This window comes from Chinchilla lanigera, unplaced genomic scaffold, assembly GCF_000276665.1.
Source record: "Chinchilla lanigera isolate Chin_1 unplaced genomic scaffold, ChiLan1.0 scaffold00038, whole genome shotgun sequence".
NCBI lineage: Eukaryota > Metazoa > Chordata > Mammalia > Rodentia > Chinchillidae > Chinchilla > Chinchilla lanigera.
Genome location: NW_004955439.1, coordinates 10831461 through 10852411, shown reverse-complemented (window position 1 = coordinate 10852411; position 20951 = coordinate 10831461).

Sequence of the window (20951 nt, the reverse complement as noted above, 5' to 3'; positions counted from 1 at the left end):
AGGGAGCCCGAGCCGGCGCCGCGCACCTCCCGGCCGCCGGACCCGCCAGCCCTGGGAGCCGCCCCTCTCGGGTAAGCGCCGCTGGGCTCCTTCAGGGATGGGACGGGGACACGCGGGGACCTCAGATCTGCAGGTGGGGCGACCCAGACCTGCAGGTGGGGCCGGGCGGAGCGCGGTGGCGGCCCGGAGTGCCCCTCGCGCTCCTCCTGGTCACAGGCAGAGGGTGCTGGGGAGCGCCGCGCCGCGGGGATCCGGGTCAGCGCGGGTGCTGTCCGCTGCCCCGGGAGCCGCGAACCCCGAGCCTCGCCGGGTGCCCCCACCCTCTCCGCAGCACATCGCTGCAGGGCTCGCTGCTGTTCCCGGCACTTTCTGGGCGGCCGCACTGGAGTGTCACCCCCACCCCAACTCCAGCGGAACGGTCCAGAAAGGGGCCCCCGCGGCCAACCACCGTGGGCCAACCCCCCAACAGCCGTGCGTGCGCCGTCTCCCTCGGGCCGGGTGACCCGCGGTGGAATCGGCCAGCGGGGGCTTCCCTGGTCTGCAGAAGCTAGCGTTGGCGCCGCAGCTCCGCAGAGAAGCAGTTTTTAGGGGGTGAGTGGGGGAGTCCAGAGCTGGCTCCGGAGGGTGCGTCCCGGAGAGAAGGGTAGCTCCCGGGTGCGGCTGAGCGCGGGGATACCCGAGGCCCCTCTTTGTGTCCGAGCTGGCGTCCTGCGCCTAAGCCAGAAGCCCCGGGACGCTGGGGTGAGGAAAAGGTCATTAAACTGTCGTGTTTCACTTGGTTCGTGGGGAACAATGAGCGAGATCATTTTTAACGTGCCGGTGGTTTCTTGTTTGGGAAGCCGGTGTTTCACCAAGTTCTGGTCCCGGCGCTCGCTTTGTACCGCTTTCGGGTGGCCCGGGCTGCTGGTGGTGGTGTTGGAAGCCACTGAGTGTGGGTGTCCTGGAAGGCGACTCAGGCATCTCTCTTAGAAGACAAGGTCCATCTCCGACGGAGTGGGAGGCGGCTTGGGGATTTGGGACAGATTGAATGTGAAACTATTTTGTGCTTTATGCTTAAACCAGGAGATCGGGATGTGAACTTTGGGTCGTATTTGTAATTTAAAGGACTCCCAGGCCTAGATTCACAAATAGTTATCAAGCGTTATAATCAGCGTGTTGTGGGTCCCTGTTTGTGTAGTTGGCATACTTTCAAATAACTGATCGATTGGAGATTTTTATGGAAGTGCTATGAAAACATTTCTGACTTCAGCTTTGCCCTGTGGGATCTGAACAAGCTGCTTTGGTGGCCTTGCTTTCTCGAAGCTATCCCAGTGTGGATGAACTAGATGGTTTCTGGAGCTCCACGCGCAGCCCCATCCTGGTGGTAATTATTTGTTCTACAATATTTAGGACTTCCAAACAAAATGGATGGGTTGGTGGTTGACCCTTTAAATTCTCTGAGCCTGGCCTCCCAATCCCTGACTTGACTTTTTGTCCTGTTTGAGACCCGGTGTCCAAGCCAGTAAACCTTAACCAGAAGAAATTTTCATTCCCAGAGTTCTCCGACCTCTGTGGCTTCCTCCTTGAATGAGTCACGGGCAGCAATGGCTGCATGACTTCCCTGTCCCTTGGTGCTGCAGCTCCCCAAAGTTCACCGCTAAAGCACAGCAAAGCAAGCACTGAACAGCTCCGGGGCAGACAGGTCCAGGCCCCAATTCTGCTCTTCCTTGGGAGAACTGTTTTGCTCATCTCTATCCTCCTATAGGCGCTACTTCTTCGAAGCACCTTTAGTGCAAATGACTGTTACTAGGTTTAAACATTTCATGCGGGATTTTGAGCTGTAGCTCAAAGAGGGTAAGTGATCACTTTTTTCGATAGAAAAAGAAGCAACATAGTTTTTATGAAACCAAGACTAACTGATACTATTTTGTTATGCTTTAAGAATACTATTTTTTCAGTGCTTTAATTCAGGTTTAACGAGTTAGCTTCTGATGCCTAAATATGAGATATCTGAATAGTCCTAAATCTTTTGAGTCCGTAGTAAACTAAAAGCAATTCCTGCATCTACACTCTGATTTCTAATGCTGCTGTCTGCTTTTGTGGTTTTCTCCCACTTTCATTGCTAGCAGTTGGTTTTTCAAAGAGTTTTCATCCTTTAATCCTCCTGTAGGGATGATTACATCCCTAGACTTTTAAAGCTGGGATGAAGCCGGGTGTGGTGGTGCATGCCTATAATCCCAGCAGTTGGGAGGCTGAGGCGGAAGGATCCTTGCAAGTTTAAGACCTGCCTGGGCTACAAAGTGAGCTCAAGGCCAGCCTGAACTGCATACCTAGACAAAAAGACAAAAATAAAATTGAAAAATAAAAAATAAAGCTGGGATGGCTCATGGGAGAGCTAGGCCAGCCCCTCATATCTTAAAGATTTGAAAAGCGTGAGCGGTTGAGAGCAAGTGCTCTGGGATTGGCCCACCTGTGTCTGCAGCTTGCCTCTGCATCTCATTAGCTCTGAGACCTTGACCTTTTGAGGGAATTGTTAAGACGTGGATTATTTTATAATTAAGAAAAAGAATAATCATAGTTTGTCACTCTGTCTGGTTTTTCTCACCTTTCCTCATTTCTTCCTCTGAATTTCAGAAAAAAATGACCCTTACCTCCAAAGTTGTGCTGAGGATTAAATGAAATAATCCTTATTAAGTGGCGCGTATGGTGTGCTTTGAAGATGATTGTTTTCAATAAACTGTGTCCCAGGAGAGAGAGAGTTTGTTGGCAGTTAAACATTCTCTATTGGCAAAGCTGTGATTGAACTAAGGTTCTCTTCTCTTTCTCCCAAACCGCACTACCTCTAAGTGATGGTTGCATGGAAACATACTTTTGTTGTTGTTGTTGTTTGCTTGTTTTGTCTTTGAGATGTGGTCTCCCTATGGAGTCCAGGCTGGCATGGACCCCTCAGTGATCCTCCTGCCTCAGCTTCTTGAGTGTTGGAATTTTAGGGGTGTACCACCACGCCCAGCTGGAAACATATTTTTAGTGAAATATAATAGTTCACTCTTTAAGAAAAAAGTCACTTTCTCTTTTGCCTTAGGAAGGTATGGTTTTGTCTACGGCCATACTACCCTGAACGCGCCCGATCTCGTCTGATCTGGGAAGGTAAGCAGGGTCGGGCCCGGTTAGTACTTGGATATGAGGAAAGTATGGTTTCTAATGCAAAATATTCATGTATTCAGGCAGGGGTGGGAACGGAAAGACTTTCTAGACAAAGACTCTTTCACCTTATACCTTTGTGTAGCAGATTCTTAGATATTAATGTTGTGTCCCAGGCCTGCATCAATCTTTCTGAAATGAAAAGCTGACCTGAATCCATCTGGCTATTCAGAGCCAGGAGCATCAATGCCAAGTAGAACTCCTGACTGAAGAGCCAACTCCGTGTGACTAAAAGATGACTACATATTCCTCTTTATATTTCCCGTACTGGTGCAGTGCAACAGATATCTCAATAAGGAAGCTAGAGATATATTTCTATGTCAAATATATGGCCTCGGCGGTGGGCATCAGGTTTGTTGCAGAATTACGGGGCCATAGGGTAATGTGATGAGAGCATACAGTGAATGTTTAAATAAATAATTTTCTTACAAAGACACACAAAGATTTCTTACAAATCCCCCTCCAAATACTCCTGCTTACTTCAACATATTTATCCCATCATTTTTGCCTCTTTCTGAAGCAGTTCTGGAAGTCCTCTTTCATGAGATATGATCAAAAATACAGTGGGTGCTGCTCAACTGCCATTCAACAGGAAGGCAGGCTTGTAAAAACACTACCTGTGTCCTCAGTCGCCTTATTCACCAGATCTGGCACCATGCAATTTCTGGCTCTTTCCCAAAATCAACATGACCACGAAAGATAAATGTTTTCAGTCAATTCAGGACACTGAGGCAGTCACAACAATGCAACCAAAGGCATTCATGAAAGACAACTTCCAGAACTGTTTGAGAAAACAGCAGGAATGATGGGATAAGTGTATTCCAAGGAAGGAAAAGTATTTTGAATGGAATTAGTGGCAATGTGTCTTTTACAGTTATATATATATATTTTAAATTTAAACATGAACTACATTTTTCTATTATACCTTGTATTCCTGGGTGATTCCAATGCCAGTGACTAGGAGTTGACTGGATATCTATAATAGTTTTCGTGTTTGAGTCTGAGTATCTTTTTAATCTGTATACATAATGTTACTAAGAGATTTTTTTCCCAATGAACTATGAGCCAAGTAAAACTTTCTAAACTTCAACATTTTTCTTTGATAAGTACAGGTGGCCTCCTATATCTTTTGGTTCTGGGTCCCTGTATTCAAATCTGTCAGTTCTGATCCCAGGGTCCAACCAACTATGGGGTGAAAATATTTGAAAAAGGAAGTTGCTTCTGTCCTAAACATGTAGAGATGTTTCTTGTGTCACAGTTCCTTAAACAATGCAGGATAACACCTATGTACCTAGCATTTACATTGCATTCGGTACTATAAGTAATTTAGAGATGGATTAAAGTATACAGCAAGATGTGCATTTAGGTTATAAGTAAATACTACACCTTTTTATATTAGGAAGTTGAGCCTCTATAGATTATGTTATCCTCAGGGGTACCCACCCTCACTCCTTAATGAAGGACAATATATTGAATTAATGTTTGATGAAAAGCTATAGCCTGCTGTTTGCACAGATTCATAACCCCCTCTTCTTTCTTTCTCCCTGTATAATCCTAGAGGAAAGACAACCCCCAGATCGTTAATGAATCTAACATTAAATTTTTCTTTTAAATTCCAGCTACGCCCACTTATAATAACCTGATGGGAGGAGAGTCGGGTTTTTAACTGGGCCTTTAATTAAGAAAATTGTTTTGGTTAAGCTTTAATAACCGGGGTGCTGTGGAGTCTACAGAAACCTCTTATCACCAGCACCAGGAAGGTCAAACCGTTACTGTATTTGGTCAGAAGCTAGCAAGACTGTGCCATATTGGCAAAAAATCTTTTAAAATCATCAAAAGAAAATCAGAGTTGAAATGAGTGTGAATCACATGATAGATGAAGCTTTAGATTCCTCCTAAGAACCATTTAATTCAAAGCACCATCTCGGTGAATGCGCAGTCATACGTGAAATGGTACACAGATCTCGTTTTCTGTGTTTCTAGTCACATTTAGTGCAGTTTAAATGGTCTGTGACTGACAGGCATGAAGGAGGACTGGGGAGAGAAGTCCTGCCTCCAGAGGTGGCAAACTTTGTGCTGGAAAAAACCAGACTATAGGTGTTTCAGGCACTGTGGTCAAAGTTGACCTCTGTCTATACGCTTTGACTTTTGGGAATTTTGTTTGTTTGCAACCCTTTAAAAATATAAAGACTGGCTGGGTGTGGTGGAGGACTCTTATAATCCCAGCACTAGAGAGGCTGAGGCAGAAGGATCACTGCATGTGTGAGGCTAGCCTGGGCTACATAGTGAATTCAAGGCCACCTTAGATTGCATAGTGAGACCCTGTCCCAAACAAACAAACATAAATAAATAAATAAAAATATAAAGACTGCCAAACAGTCTTTTTTGGCCAAACAAATACAGGCTGTAAGCTGGATTTGGCCTGAGGCCTTACAGTGCTAACTGTTCTAGATGAAATAGTCTATGTTTGTAATATCCTTCACTATTTGGAGACCCAAAAGGATACAATTCATAGATGGCATCTGGGTTGACTTGGTATAGCCTGATGTGTAATCAAGATCTCCTTTGCCTTTTCTCAGTTACTCTTGTGTATATATATAATTTTTTTTTGCACTGAGACTAGAAGTCTGTGTTGGACATAGCAAGCAGTTCACATAAAAATGATTGTGCCAGATTTCAACATCTACTGGGAGTTACATGTTGAATTTGGAGAAACTTTGGTTGGGTTAGAATAAAAGCCACTTTATTAGTCAGCTTTCTTGTTGCAGGGACACTGTGCCTGATACCTGCAATTTAAAGGAAGTCAGGTTTAATTAAACTCATAGTTTCAGGGGGTTCAGTCCATGGTCAGCTGGCTCCAAGATAGAAAAGTCATGGTGGAAGGGCTTAACTAAATGAAAGTGCTTAGTTCATGGTGGCCAGGAAGTAGAGCAGGGAAACAGTGCCAGAAAGGATAGAGCAGGAACTAGATAAAGACCCAAAGTCATACCTTCATGATCTACGCAGGTACACCCAGAAGTGTGCTTTACTAGCCTCCTTGGCATTTCTCAAGCCAGTCCAATTGACAATCCAGCTTAACTGTCATAGCTATGCTGAAACTTATCATTGGTTGCTGCACAGGAAATGAAGACCAAATACCTGAGCAGGATACCAAGGTCCTTGTGCTACTACTCTAGCATCTCCTCAAGCATTTCCTGTGTCCCTCCTGGTCAACATAATTTACAGCTCCTAGGAAGGCTGTGCTATCTTTCACCTGTATTGGGATCTTTCCATACAAAGAATGAATACTCATCTACTTTCTAGAGTCCTTGCTCATCTACATGAGGAGAGATGCAGGCACCTCCACCACTGTTCTTACATAGAAGTATATGAACAAATATAGTGATTCCCTGTTGACAGATACTCCCTTTCCAGGGTGAAACAACCATTCTAGCTTCTTCATTTACCTGCTACAAATTGCTCCATCTTTCAGGTAAATAATAAGAATGATCTCTTAATTCCTAGTAGCAAATGAGATTTTCTTCTGTAAAACCTTGAGTTCAGTGTCTGACATATAGTAATTGCTCAGTGAATGCTAACTTTTATTCACCTCCACAGTCATTTACTGAGAACTTACTATGCCTAGAATAATGCCTGACCAACACAAGAGCGCCGGTCTCCATAGAGAGTGATCAATAAGATGAAAGAATCAGAATGATGGATGGGCTGCCTTCAATTTGTGGCCCAGTGATCCCCTGGAGGAGGCAGCTTTTGAACTGAAACTGTAATGATATTGATGAGTTTTTGTTTCATTAGCTCTAAGACACCTTTGAAATACACCTTTTTAAAGAAGTGATGCTTTTCTACCTTGGAGCCAGCTGGCCATGGACTGAACCCCCTGCAACTATGAGTTTAATTAAACCTGACTTCCTTTAAATTGCAGGTATCAGGCACTGTGTCCCAGCAACAAGAAAGCTGACTAATACAGTGGCTTTTATTCTAACCCAACCAAATTTCTCCAAATTCAACATGTAACTCCAGGCAGATGTTGAAATTTGGCACAAGGTCTCAGGGTCTCAAGACTAGTGTTCAGTACCATTCAGCTACATCTCCAGCTCCAAATACACCATTTTAAACATACCACTAAGAAAGAAGTGCCATCAGTCACATTGACAGCAGCTACTGTGGTAAATGGGTGAATCTCTAAGAGGTGAAAAATGTGCTTCTTAGCATTGGTGAAGTGCATTTTTTATTTGTGCTCAGTAGTATCCATTGAATAAATGAGTGTTCCTCTATAGTTGCATACAAGATCCTGCAATAATGCTTTCCATTATAACTGACTCTTTTTTTGTTTTTTAGCTCTGGAATATTGACTTGGACCTGCAAAGAGGAAAATAGTAATGTAGTAGATAAGGTGATTTGATATATTTTTAAAAATAGTTTAAAACATTCATTTTAATGTGACCAAAGGGTATCAGCCAATCCTGTTCAAGTGGACCCGACCTACACATAACTTGTGTGGGTTGAGGTTGCACAGCTCTTGCAGCTGGATAATTCCTTTTGGCAGCTATCTGCAAAGATGTGTGAATCCTTGATGCACATAGCTGCCTTCCTAAGAGCAGTGAAGGCGGTAGCTCCAGGCTTACTTCCTCCTGTTTGCTAGAATTAATGTAACGTAAATACTCCTCTCCTCCCTACCCCAGGGCACTGGACACCCCTCTCACTGAAGTAGGTGTCCGTTCTGACAGCAGTGTGGAGGAGGCTCCATATCCACCCACCCTCCTTCCCTGCTAACTTCCCTTCGTCACCTCCCCCTGGAGTGAGGAGTAGTATGCTCCAAAGTGTTTGCTTTTCTGACCACCCTCTAAACTCCAAATCCTAGTCAGTACCTTTTCTCTTCACCCCGTTCTGTTGCCTTTTTCTTCCAGCTCACCTCCCCCACTTTTCTCTTTGGACGGCTCCTTTCCTTGATGACTCAGTGTGAGTTTTGACAACACTGGGATCCTTCTAGCTTTAAGCAGGTGTGCTCTCACGTTGTTTTGATTTTCATTTCCATAGGTCTCCCCAGCTCCTAGCCTCGGAGGTCGGGAGGCATGCCGGCTCTTTGTGCCTGGTGAGCCTGTCCTTCCTTCTGCAACCTCCTGTTCTTTTGGGCCACTTGTCAGCTCCACCCATCTTCTCCCAACTTGGCTACTAAAGCCAGTGCAAAGTCCCCTTCCTGCGCCCTGTCTGACAGTCTATTAGCACCTGGCCAAGGAGGAAGCAAAGTGCAGACCTTGTCCCTTCCCGAGCCACCTCCTCCTCCTCCTTGCTCTGCTTTTCCATGTGATTAAAGGCCCTCGTCTTTCAGGAGGTCTACAGATCAGACACCAACTCCGGCTGTAATATGAATCTTTGGAAACAAGTAGATACAAAGAAGTCATCGGAAGGCATTCCAGGGATGCGCATTAACCGCAATGCAGCCTTCGTCATAGTGATTTAAGGCTGTCTCCCGCCTCTGATGAGAAAGTTGGTCACGCTGGGGAGGAGTGGTGAAGAGGTGGGGCCACTGGAAGGAGGGAAGGGACCTTAGCATCAGGGCCCAGCTCCCCGTGGCTGTGTGATTACAGACAGTCCTCAGACTCTGACATCGGCGCTTCTCTGATGTGCTGTGAAGCAGGAAAGCTGTAATCGGAGGCATAAATACACGATCCTGTGTTTGTTCCCTGGAACTGTGTAAGCCTGTTATTAGTTTAAGTATCTGTGTTGCGCTAACATATTATAGCTACCTCAAAGGAGAGCATGGTTGCTGCTCTGAAACAGCTTACAGTTTAAATATTCAGGTGTCTTATGCTTTTTTCAAATTGGAAAGTACTAAACACATGAATGATGCAGCATGAGTTAGTCTGAGTCAAGACTTTAGGATTGCTGAATAGGTGATGGAGGAAGCTACTGGAGGAGATGGAGTCTTTGAAAGTTCATTTTGTAAAAGAAATATCTTCCCTCACGTTATGTTAGGCCTTTCCCACCATGTATGTGCATTTTCAGGGAGGTGCTTGACAAAGAATAAGGAGGGCGGGGCTGGAAGGGTGACGAGCTGGCGTGGGAACAGGCAGGAAATGGGTGCACAGAGCAGCCGATTAGGAATGGCTCTGCAGGGAAAGTGCTTGGGACCTATCTGGAAACTTTTGGAACATAGCTAGGGAGGAAAATCCTGGTGGTCTTGGCTTTCCTCCCACTTTTTGTGACTGTCTATATATTTGCGAATGCTGCCCCCCTTCTTTAGCAGTTAAGTGTTTAGATTCAGCCTTAAAATATTGCATTGAATCACAGTCTTTAGAGATATCTGACCCTAAAATTAATATGGCAAAGGAAGTAGTACAAAAATAATGAGTTTTGTGTTGTATAGAGCCCACAGGTGTGCCCATCATATGAATCAGTACCTTTAGCAGCCTAGAATTCGGCTGGCTTCTGAAAGGGTCATTATTAGGAAGCATTCCTGTGCTTTGGTTCCTTTTAGAACCTACCTGAAATGGAAGCAAATGTTATGAAGTTCTAAAATTTAAGTTGTCACAAATTCCACAATCACACTGACTTTCAAACAACAGAATGCCCCTGAGAAGCAAAGGAGATTTTTGCTTTATGATCTGTCATGTGTCAAGTAGAGATGTAGTACCATCCAATCCAATGCTAGAGTCTAACAAATTTCTAAACAGGGGTTAACAAAGATTTGTTGTTGTTTCTAATGTCCTCTAGAAATAAGGTACAGAGTACAATTTTATACTAGCTAAAGATATAACAGTTTAACAGTAACTATTCAAACAATGCTTAATACATACAGAAAACATACTTGGAAAACATTTGGAAACTATACTTTAACGAGAAAATTCTTACTTGGTATATGTATGTTAACAAATCTGATATTGTATTGCTTTCTTTCCTTACTTGTGGTGCTCTTAATTCAAAGGTTATTTCTGGGATGTTGGTTATGGAAAAATGGTGTGCATGGAAAAGATAAGTTTGTTTTTCTAAGGTCTGAATACTTAAGAGTTGAAATGTGGGATAAGGATGGCATTAGCAATCTATATATCATTTGGAATTTACTCGAAAATCCTTTCTAAACTGAGAATAAAACTATAACAAAGATGTTATGAGGTTTACACCATAACGTATGGGTAAGAGTTAGTACAGAATAAGCCCTTGATAAATAGTGGCTGTCTCATTCTGTTTGCTGAGTTTCACACTAAAGTTTTATGCTCTGCTATTAAATAATTGGCACAGTAACATAAAAGGACCTAGAAAAGCTGCCTAGGTGTTACAAGAAGGGCCTTAAGTTTCTTGAGGCAAAAGTCAGTGAAAAGAGGGAAAGAAAACACATTTTGTTTGTTTGTTTGTTGTTTAACAGTAGTAGAAATCCAATATTCATTAGACTGAAAATTCAGACTAAATTAGTTTATTTAATAAATATACTTTTATAAGTTCTGAAGATACAATGGTGAGCAAAACGGACTAAACTTGGAGTGAAGGGACCAACTTTCTGCAACGGCACTTTAAAGAAATTAAACAAGGCAGTAGATGGAGTTAGAGAGCCCTATATTTTCCTGGGTGGTCAGAAAGGCCTATCTGAGAAGGTGTGTTAGGCAGCTTTCTGGACTGTAAACAGTAGCCAGCTTATAAAGAGAAAGGGTTCATTTTGTTCACAGTTTCAAGGTTCTAGTCCATGAGCAGTTTGGCCCTGTTGCTTTTGGGCCTGTGGCAGGGCAGCACATCATGGTGAGACTACATTAAAAAGGAAGCTCTTCACCTTATTGCAGCTGGGCAGCACAGAGAGGATGGGATTGGGACCCAGTTCCCCTACAAGGGCACACTACTGGTGACCTCACTTCCCCCCACTAGGCCCCGCCTCCTCAGGGTTTCACCAGCTTCTACCAGTGCCATAAGCTGGCAGCCAGGCCTTTAGCACATGAAGCACAGAGGCTCACTAACCCAAACTGCAACAGGGATATTCTAGATCCAAACTGTAGCATGGGATAACTTCTGAGGCAGTTTGCATCATGAAGAGTGATCATGAGGAGATAGGAAGAAAGGACTTTCTAGAAAGAGGAAAAGCTAAATATGGAAGACTTTAAAGAGAAATAAACTCCACGAGTCCCACAGAAGCGGGAGGCAGGAGATGAAGTTGGAGAGGAAGACAGGAGCTGGTTGTGTGCATCTTTTTAATGTCAGATATTTCTGCCATGGCTCTGAGTGTGATGCTAAGCACTGGAGGATTTGAAGCAAGGAAGTAACAGAGTCCTATTAATGCTCAATTATCACTTGAGCTGTAGTGCAGGGAACTATACTGGAAACTTCTGGAAACAGGTAGAGCTGCTGTAGAAAAGAGGGGAATGGTAGTAGAGGAGGTAGTAAAAAGTTGACTCAGAAGTAACTGTTAGTGACGGCACCTCAGGAAGAAGGAATTCATGAGGTTAGGGGGCAGATGGCCACTGTTCCTTGCTTTGTCCTACCTGTGTCCCATCTCCATGTTTTGCTTCTGTTGACCTCTCCTTTGCAAAGTACTTGAGTGGCACGTGGCTGGGTGTGCTGCTGTCTGTGAAGCCATGGTGGGTGAGCTCACCTCCCCACATACCCGCACAGTCAGGTGCCCTCCCCTCGGCTCCTCAGCACCCCATTACCTCACCTGCGGTGCTCAGGCTGTGAAATTTTCGATGGCCATTTAGTTATCTACCTTCCCTTGACTATAAACTACTTTAGAGTAAGTGGGAACAAAATTACTTTTTTTTCCCTTGCTGGTTGAAATTATCTTTAAGAAATCTAAGCCCCCAAAAATCTGTTTTCAGAAATTAGTTGAGGAATAGAAATTTAGAGTGCACAGCTAAATATTTAAATGACAGTAAAGAGGAAAGAAAGGAGAAGAAATGGGTGGAGAAGAGGGAGATGGAAGGAAACCCACTAGAGAAATCTCAAAGGGCTCTGAGTTAACACTTTATAAAGATTTCTTTTGGAAATGTTTTTTGGTCAGATGATTTTTTGACATGGGAGCCCAGTAGCTTTCTGGGTTTAAAAGATTTATGGGCTTGTAGTTAATGTGGTATTCTGTGCTCCTTACTTGACTTTCTCTGCTTTATTGTGAACTTGCAGACTCACTAGGGATCTTGTTTATTCTGGAATAGAAACAGCTATCAGAGAAATTGTAGGGTCAGAAGTCTTTCTAATATTCCAGACCGTCTGAATGGCTCTTGTATATGCCCACGCAGGATTATCAGTTCTAACCTGTGCCAGTGGAGACACCCCTTTCTATGTGGGGACAATATCTTAGCCCTTTCTGTAAGCTGCAAGTCTCCTGGCACGTATAATACCCATCTATCTGTTCCCACTGGAGAGTAAGGTCACACTGTTGACCTTGAATCAATTATAGGCTTGAATTTGGGTCGAGTTCTCCATTTCCCCTGTCAGGTGGGAAGCACACATGTGGTGTTTAATGGTAGTGTGTCCGTTCTGGATGAAAACCTTCATGTTAGATTACCAGCCTAGAAATGTGCACGCCAGCTTAAGACGCCTATGCTTGTTATTTTCATACTAAGAATTCAACTCTCTGACTGGAGAGAAAAAAATATATAGCTAGACCACATTGCAGAGTGCTACATGTACAATAATTGCTTTGTGACTTATAAATTTAGATTATTAAGATAGATCTCTGAAGGGCCCCTTCACATTAAAAGGGAATAGACTGTGGTAGCCTAGTTTTATAGTTACTGTGCCAATTAGAAAATAATCAAATGACATGTCTCATAGAATATTCTGGTGTAAATTTTTTGGCTCAAACGGCGAAGCTCTATTGTGTTTCAAAATTAGTCAAGAGAAAAACGATGAGTAGGCAGGTCTGAGCCGCCCACTCCTACTCAAATTCCTTCTGGGATTTATCTATCTGGCTTTTGCACAGCTGACACAACGTCACCCACCCAGATTCAAACTCTTAATCTCTGTTTCCAGACCACCTCTAACTTCCTGAGGTTGTTTTTTCTCCCCCTCCTTTTCCAATTCTTAGTTAATAGCACCACAATTCAATGGTCACCGCAAACCATTTGCCTTCCCTTTCCTGCCTGGGCCACTGAGTGGGCAATAACTTCTTAAATGGGCCTGTCCATGTTCACTACTCCTGCCTCTTTCCCATCCTTTTGGGTGCTTATCTCTTGCCTAGACTGGTAGAATAATTGCTGAGCCTGCACTGATGTATCTACCTAGGACACAAATCTGATTGAGATATATCTATGTATATATATCCTTTGCACTGAGCTACCCCCTACCTCCTTTCTCATTTTTAAATTTTGAGACAATTTCTTCCTAAGTAACTCACTAAGTCACTAAGTTGCCCAGGCTGAGCTTGAACTTGTTATCCTCTGCCTCAGCCTCCCAGAGTATAATTGAGTACATCTTAACGGAGCTTCTTCTGTTAGTTTAGCCTTAAGGAAAGGTTGATGGTAAACTTAGGGAAAAGATAAAGGTCACAGTTATGAGGCCTTCAGGACTTCCCAGATCCTATCCCTTCTCGTACTTTAGGTTCGACCCTTATGTAAGTCTGCAGGCTGTGCCTCCAAAACATCCTATTACAACTTCTCTGTCTTCACTGTTCCCACTCAGTCTAGTCCACTGTCACCTCCCTCTGGCTTGTTGCCTCCTCCTGGGTTCCTGCCTGATCTCCATGCTTCTATTTTGCCCTTACTACCTGTTCTCTGCACAACAATCAGAGTGAGCTTGTTCTTTTGTTAGTTAGGTTAGCCTCCTATGTGGCTACGCATCTCATTCAGAGTCCAGAGCAAGGCTATGAAACAGCCTGCAAGACCCTCCCCAGGTGACCCATGCTCTGCTGTCATCTCAGCTCTTGTCCTACTTTTCTCCTTGTATGTGCCAAGCATGAGCACTCTGGATCTTTGCTGTCCTAGGTACACCAGGCTCCAGGCACACAGTGTTTTCATGTCCTCTGCCTAGAGCATTATTGCTCAGAGAGCAGAGCCTCACTGTCTTACTTCTTTCGGTTATCTGCTCCGCGTCACCTCCACGTCTACCACCAGGGGTGGATGGTGAATGTTGATGGTGTTGGTGGTGGAGGTAGTAATGGTGGTCATAGTTACAGGGGTCATGGTGGTGGTCAAGGTGACAGCAGTGGTAGTGGTATTCTCATGGTTGATGGTGGTGGTACTGGTGGTGGTGGTGGTGGTGACTGTGTAGTTGTAGGTATTGCTAGTAGTGATAGTTGTGATGGTGATAGTGATAATAGTAGTGGGGTTGGTAGTGATGGTGGTGGCAGCGGTGTTGTTAATGGTGATAGTAATAGTGGTAGTGGTGTTAGTGGTGATGGTAGTGTTGGTGTTGGTGGTGGTGATGATGTGGAAGTTGTTGGTGGTGATGGTAGCGGTGTTGGTAGTGTTGACAGTGATGGAGATGATGCGGTGGTGGCAGAGGTAATGGTGAAAGAGGGATAGGAGTAGAAGTGACAGAGAACCTCCCCTGGGACTCCACCCCTCCCCCATTCTTGCCCTTACACTCTTGGTCTTTGGAAGCAGCCTCTTAGGGAGGTCCACCTGGGCTCTCTAGTGCCATCCAGCCATCCTCACTGCTCTGCTCCTAAGTCTTCCCTCCACTCCATTCAGCTTGCTCCTCCATCTTGTGCCCTCTTTCTCCACAGTGCCCCACAGCACAGGACTTAGTGTGTGTGACAAACCCAGAAGTAACCAGTCACTTCTTTCTTTAAGTCTACTCTTTACCACTCACTGCTCCAGATGCTGCTTGTCCACCAAAATAAGCCCTGCACTATGATAGTTCAACATTTCGACTCCAGAGCCAGGATACCAAGATCCCAACTGGGTTCCATGACTTAGAATTTATACCACATTGGACGAGCTATTCATCCTCTCTATACCCCAGAGCCTCAATACCAAACTCCTGAGGTTATAGTGAGATTAAATATAGTCATTCTTTAACATGCTTTCAGAGCCAAGATCTAACAGAAAAAGTTAAGTAATTTTCATCAAAATTTCCTTAAAACATCTTTCATAAATCTCAAATTGTCACCTTCTTTCTCAGAAAATCAGGTATCCTTTAGTTTCCATTTTATTCAGTTACATTTATATATTAATGTAAATTATGAACTTATGCATGTCATATATATATATAAAACATAAATATCACATGCATTTGGAAAGCTTTTATTTATGCACCCACCTCTCACCTCCCTGCTGTGGTCTGATTGACACACCATAAATTACCACTTGTTTATTATCTTTCAAATTCCTCAGAGGGAGGAATTCATTTTCTAATTAAAGAAATTTCTGAGCAGACATCAGTAAAGAAAATGGCATGATGAAATCCCCCATGTACCCATGTTCAAGATTCAGCAATTGTAGGTATGCTGCAAATCTTATTTTATCTGCTTCCTTACCCATTCCCCTCCCCTACTTTGGAGTATGAAAAGCAAATCTCAGGGCTGGGTGCTTAGCTCAGTAGTACAGTGAACACATAACATGTTGGAGGCCCTATTTCAGTCACCACCACCACCACCCAAAATAAAGCAAATCACAGATATGCTATTTTTCCCACAAATACTTCAAAGTGTATTTCTAGCTGATAGGAAACTTTTCTTTATAACCATTATACAATACACCCCATGAAAATAACCTAGTCCCTTAAAGCCAACTCTTCCTCTGTTCATAGACAAACAAAACCCTATTAGAGCAGGATTTTTGTTTTTTCTTTTTTGGTTTATTTTGTTTACTGCCACCTCCCAAGTACATAATAGGCACCATAGTATTTAAATAAATGGATGAATGGGTTATATTCTAAAAGTTTATTTTTGGAAGACAGCTCCATAAAAATATTACAAGTCATGATTGTGATCTTAGACTAATAAAAGCAAGCTCACTTGGCTCAAAATGTAGCTGGGCAAAGCTCTGTCTCGTGTGTCTGAGGTTCACAGAACATGTACCCCATTTTCCGAGGAGCAGGTACTTCCAGAGTTCCACACTGGGATAAGCCCCCCCTGGGACCAACACTTTTGACTCTGAGGAGTTTGAAATCTTGACTGTCCTCCCCTCCTTGAGTGAGAAATGAAGTTCTCATGGTTCTTACTTGTAGAGTTGGATAGACTGTCCTTTTGACTATGAACTGTATTACCTGCTAGCTTTTTCTTCACCCATAACCATTGAATAGGGCTATTATGAACCTGTAATAATAGCAGATAAAGTGTTATCCAATACTTGGTTTTTAGCTGTTGCTAAATGGACGTGCGTGGGCTTTCTCTTGTCTCCAAGCCACTATTCTGGCAACTTCCAAGGCAAGTGTTCCCAAGACAAGACAGAAGGGAGGGTCGGTTGGGGACAAATGGCTGCCCAGTGGAAGCTGGCCTGACAGCGGTGACTTCCAAACCTCCCTGTCCCTGCATCCAGACTCTCTCTTTAGTGCTTCCCACCTTTGTGGTTGTCTTCTGTAGAATAGAAAAACAGTGGTGTGGCTTTACTTCTGGTCAGTACTTTGCCCTTATGAGCATTAGTCTGAAGCACTTTTGCTGGTACTGAGGAGATTTAAAGAAATACTTAGAGGTCTGCCTCCGCTTCTGAGTGCACAGTATAGAGAATCAGATTTTGTGCTTTCCAATAAATTTGGGGGAGTTTATCACCTCTCTAAAATTAGACTTCTAACCCTAAAATCTCCTGAATGAATGACTAGCTTATACTTTAGACTCATCTCTAAGTGAGACTGCTGCCAGGTTCCTTGGGCTCCTTGATACATTTTAAGGTCACAGCCAGTCTTATCAGGAACATGCTGATAAATCATTTCTCATAAGCTTAGCTACAAGATTTGTTTTTCCTCTCCATCATGTACTTAATATGTAGAAATGCCTTTTTGACTTCATGATTTGAAGTAGTTGCTCTGTATTTCCAAGACAGTACTTCAGCTAACCAGTATTTGAGACAAGCAAAGCTTGGATAACCTGTAACCTCAGCAAAGCCCCTGCCCCCAGAGGGCTTCTGAGCGCTAAACACAACACTGACAGCTCTGTACACAGCTGCCACCGTGAGCTCTTTCTCTCATGACCTGGCTGTACCCAACCCTCAAACACACACCCGAGGACAGCCCAGAGCTGGCGGTGCCCTGTCCCTTGGCCTCCTTCACCCTGTGCAGAGCTGTCATCTGCTTTGTTTCTTTCTCTTCCTTCAGAGGCCCTTCAGATTCTAAGTCTTCCCAATGGAAGTCTGTAATAGACATTTATGTAAACTCCAAAAACAAAATAGGCAAATACAAAGTCTGAGAGGCTAGAATTATAGTGGGTGACGTCTACTGTAAAGGTGTGGTGCATGCCTGTAATCTTGGCACTCTGGGAGGCTGAGGCAGGAGAATTTTAGGCCTTTCCTGGGGAATTTAGTGATTTAGTGAGGTCCTGTCTCAATCAATCAATCAGTCAATCAATGGGCTAGGATGTAGCTCAGTGTGAAGGTAGTACCCAGTACTAAAAAATGGGGAGAGGGTGAAATTCTTAGTACCCCTAAGGGACTAAGGAGGATGGGAAGGAACCAGGTGTGCAGGGAAATGAGAGCATGGAGAGGAGAGGGAAGACCATGGCACTTTACCTCCTGCCTTACCTACAACAGACAACCTACCTACAACCTCCTGCCTTACCTACGACGGACAACTGTCTGTTGTACTGAGGAGGAGCAGATGCAGAATGGGTTCACGTAGCAGTGGCAGCAGAGGTGATGAGAGTGACAGTGACTGAGCACTTACTGTTAGGTGGTGTTCCAGAGGCTTAGCATGCAGCCTTGAACTCTCTACATAGCCCAGGCTGGCCTCAAATTTGCAGCAGTCCTCCTGCTTCAGCTTCCCAAGCCCTGGGATTACAGATGTGCACCACACCCAGATTCATGGCACCTTTTGAGTGCATGCAGCCATTCCCACTTCACAGAGACAGAAAATATTTAGATAAGCTGTCCAAAGACACCCAGCTCTTCAGGGAGGATGGGGGCCAGTGTGCCCAGACTGGCCAAGTTCTCATGCCCTTAGCACGATTGAAGTTATGAGTTAGGATTGCAGGGGAAGAAAAAAACAGCAGTGGTTTTAAAAACAGAAATTAACCTTTTTGTCACAGGTCTGAGTAGGTCCAGGGCTACTAGATGACTTTTTGCAACTAGGGTCCCAAGATCCTTCTGTCTTGCCTTGAGATGTCATCTTAATAATGGGCAGCCGTGGACCTAGTTAAAATTGAGTGTGGTAGTCCTACAGAAGGAAAGAGTGGCTACACAGGGGAACAGACCACTTGGTAAGAGAAGAGGAAGGTGCCATCTCAGTATGTGGCAGTCCAGAGGCCATAAGTGCCTATGGCTAGGGTCACTGGACGGTACCACTTTTGTGCCTTGCAGAGCTAGGGTACATGGCCTCTCCTAAAGCACGTTATTGACTACTGGGGTGTTCTCTGCAGAGGACAAAGCCACATCTAAAATGCTGAACATCTGGCAGGATGCCCCATCTAAGGACAAATAAATATTTGTCCTGGTAGTATTTAATTAACAACTGGGGATTTCCAGCAAACACTTCATTTTGGCAAGGCTGTTTACCGATGATTCACAAGCATTCTTTTCTGAAGAGGAAACGACTAAAGATCCCAATCATTTTAGTCTGTCACTCATTCTTGGTGGCATGAAGAAACACCTGAAAACTGTTGTGGACTGTGTGACTTATTCAGCTGAGTGTCTTGTAAGGATTTGCTCATCTGACAAAGAGGTGTAAGAATCACACACTGGCTAGAAGGACTCCACGTTTGCATTAAACTGATTGATGAGAGGAGTGATTGTGGCTGCAGCATTCTAAGTCTGCTATGACAGAAGAATGGTTAAATGCTGACACACTAGAATTAAGACTTAAATTATAATTTGAGGAAAGCATGATTTATATGTCATCAGGAACTTTAGAAAGAAAATCAAGAACTTGGAAAGTAATGATTTCTGCCTGTCTTAAGAATTTGAAGAGAAGTAATTGAATTAAATTGTGTATTTCCAGAAATTTAAATTCTGTGTTCTTCTATTGCATATTCCAGAGAATTACAGGAAATCCTTTGTAACAGGGTATCCTGAGTTTGGAGAGTTTGTTAAGTTAAAAAAAAAAAAACGCTCATTTGGTGTAAGCTTCAGTGAAGATTATGGGATCCATTATGTTCACTGGGTTTGAAGAATAACAATCACTTTAATCACGCTTGTTTTCATGATGGCCCAGAGAAGAATTAAGAGACTTCCTTTTTAAAAAGTTTTTGCTAAGACAGCGCTTTTATCCTACAGTTGAGTCGACGGAATTGTTGTTTCTACTGGAATTTCAAAATCAAACTTGATGTCCCAGTAAAATTTAAAAGTAAACTGATGAGCAGTATCCCTAGTGTGACAAAACCAATCTGTATTTTTAAATATTTTTAACAACCTCACATGCCTGAGGGGTTTTAATAGGAGGCTACTTGTTAATGCTGTGAAACCTTTGGAAGTACAAAACACCGAATCTCTTTGGCAAGGCTTTCTGTAAAACTCAGTGAGGTTTTGGTCTCATTTAAAGGTGTTTATCTCTCTTCAGGCTGCCCGAGAAAAGTTAAGAATGGTGATGCCAACGGGGAGTCATGCACACAGCTGCCAGGCTGATCTAAGTGAGCTTGTGAAGCCAGGCAAGGGAGCCCTCAGTGGGGCTTATTACAGGCAAAGGATTTCCTTCCATTCTCTGAGCCCTTTTGACAGGCAAACCTATTGCAGCCTGTTGATGGGCGTATCAGCGAGCATTGTTTTGTGGAAGGCCTGGGGTGTGGGAACAGGTCTGAATGGGCGGGAGAAAACATCCCAGCACAAGAGCGCAGAAAGTGTGTGTGGTGTGTGCTGGTTAATGTTTAACAACTTACTGGGGTTTGAGTAGGGGATGCGTGTGTGCACACACATGAGACATACATCTGTTTATTATAAATTACACTGATGCATGACACAATTTGCACACAATATGAAGCTCTTTGATTCATGTAGAAGCTTCTGTTGATGTTTGCCAAATCTGTATTCATTGTTAACCTATATGAGTGAATGCAATTTCAGCATGAATATTTTTTCATATTTTACATTAGTGAGTAAGACAACAGTGAAACAGTGTGGATCTGTGTTCACTCAGTCATCAGGGATGTGAGTGACTCTGCTGAATTAGTGGGTTTTTAATGCTGAGTATTTTGTCATTTTGGGGGGGATGCTCTTTCTGCAACAGGATGGCTGCAGACACAACACAGTCTTCTATTTAATCTGTATTATTAACATTTTCTCCATTCCTTTCTGAGGTGTGACAAAAACAAGTCAAGCCCTGACTTGTAGCATTTGCCAATACCCATGGTGTAAATATTCCACCGTGGCTGATGCCAAGCTGGCAACGTGATTACTAAATGCAGAGTGGGGAGCAGATGTGTCATAGATGAAACTGATACAACAGCAAGAGCAAGATTACAGTGAAATATTTAAGAAGTGATGAGTTTTGAACTTGCTGTTGATATCATTTATTTAATTTTAAGTTCATATTGTTTATAGTGATTATTTTGATACATGGCTCACAAAATCCCTGAGATTTCACAATGCTCTTGTGAGCTGGTAAGGAAAAGGGTCTTGGACATGAGAACCTTGGCTCTTGAATAGGGAAGCATGGGGGTGGGGAGGTTTGTGACCTAATGAACATACCTTGAAAAGCTGGCAATTTCCTCTAACCACAGGACAACTACATGTTTGGAATGGAACCTAATGAAGGTGGTCTTCCAGTTACTG